The sequence below is a fragment of the Chelmon rostratus genome, chromosome 15 (assembly GCF_017976325.1).
Source record: "Chelmon rostratus isolate fCheRos1 chromosome 15, fCheRos1.pri, whole genome shotgun sequence".
In the NCBI taxonomy this organism is placed as follows: Eukaryota; Metazoa; Chordata; class Actinopteri; order Chaetodontiformes; family Chaetodontidae; genus Chelmon; species Chelmon rostratus.
The window spans coordinates 19,292,327-19,293,576 of record NC_055672.1 but is presented as its reverse complement, the minus strand read 5'-3'; the positions used below and the strand labels follow the sequence as shown (position 1 = coordinate 19,293,576).

The window sequence follows — 1,250 nt, the reverse complement described above, 5'->3', positions numbered from 1 at the left end:
AGCAAGAAATTCATATCCTTCTTTGAGAAATTGGTGCACATATGTGGTGCACAGCCAAAGACAAAGCATCCAATCATATCTCTCAACACATCATTCACCAGATTCTGGAAAACTGCATTATTAACTCCAAAAGGCATTACCAGATACTCAACATTACCATGTAATATGTTAAATGCTGTTTCCCCTTGTCTCCCACTCTGATTTGGACAAGATGGTAGGCATTATGGAGGTCTAGTTTGGAGAGGGCCATGTTAGCATGGAGAGGTGCGAAAGCAGATCTGATTATTATACTATTATTACACATTAACAAAGAAAAAAAACACAGCATCCACCAGAAAAGAAGAATATCTAAAAATACCAGCAGCCAAAAAGTCGTGATTGTACTTCACCATAGCTTCATGTTCAGGGAGAAAGAGATTATACATCTGGCTGGTGGGAAGAGGACCTAAAAAAAATAGAAAGTGTCTTTTGGTGTTTGTAATCACAGAGGATATTGTTATTGCCTAACCACATGTACAGTCTGACAGCAGAATGAATGATGTGTGGTAGTGCTCCTTTCTGCACTGAGAAGGATACTGATCTGCGATGGCCAGAAATCGAACCCAGGTCAACTGCTTAGAAGGCAGCTATGCTCACCACTATACCACCATCACCGCACTAAGGCAAAAGTACCGTTCCCGGCAGCAGTGCAATACCAGGTCGATGCATGGAGTAACAGAGCAAGCCCCTTTTTCAGCTGCCGGTGCTAAAAATCTATTTAATATGTTGTCCCCCAATGGAGGACATATCAGATCTGTTCCAATCAGAACAATGAAAACTTAACCACCGCCTTCCCTGGTGGTTACCTGAGAGAACTACTTGAACAGTTTTCACCCCAACCTGAGCGAGGAGCTGTCCACTGAGGGCTTTGGCCTCAAGAGGAAAGTCAAGAGGAACAGTGTCGATTCACAACTGAGTTACAGTCTCTTGATCAATGAAACTCTCACCAATCACCACAATCATTGACCTCAGTCAAAGAGTCAGTGAGCTTTGGCAAGGTGATGGACTGTCTTTGCCAGAAGAGGGTGCCATTTAGCAAAGATCTGGGGGGAGATCAGCAGGTTCTTTGACGAAACAGTATATCTCCCACTACTGCCGAGTCTTCCCTTTTACTTCATGTTAGGGACAGGAGCCGAGAAAATGGCCAACCTGACCACAAGACAGGCAGCTCTTGGTATTCAAATGCCACTGCCTTTATTGATGATGTACTC

General features: G+C 43.7%; 1 non-coding gene across 1 annotated transcript; it reads right to left on the bottom strand.

The window, feature by feature from the left end:
* Positions 1–661: 661 nt before the first annotated feature.
* LOC121618998 lies at positions 662–844 on the bottom strand. The gene has a single exon (XR_006007463.1). It is a non-coding gene; the product is annotated as a U2 spliceosomal RNA (small nuclear RNA).
* Between the last annotated feature and the right edge of the window lie 406 nt (positions 845–1,250).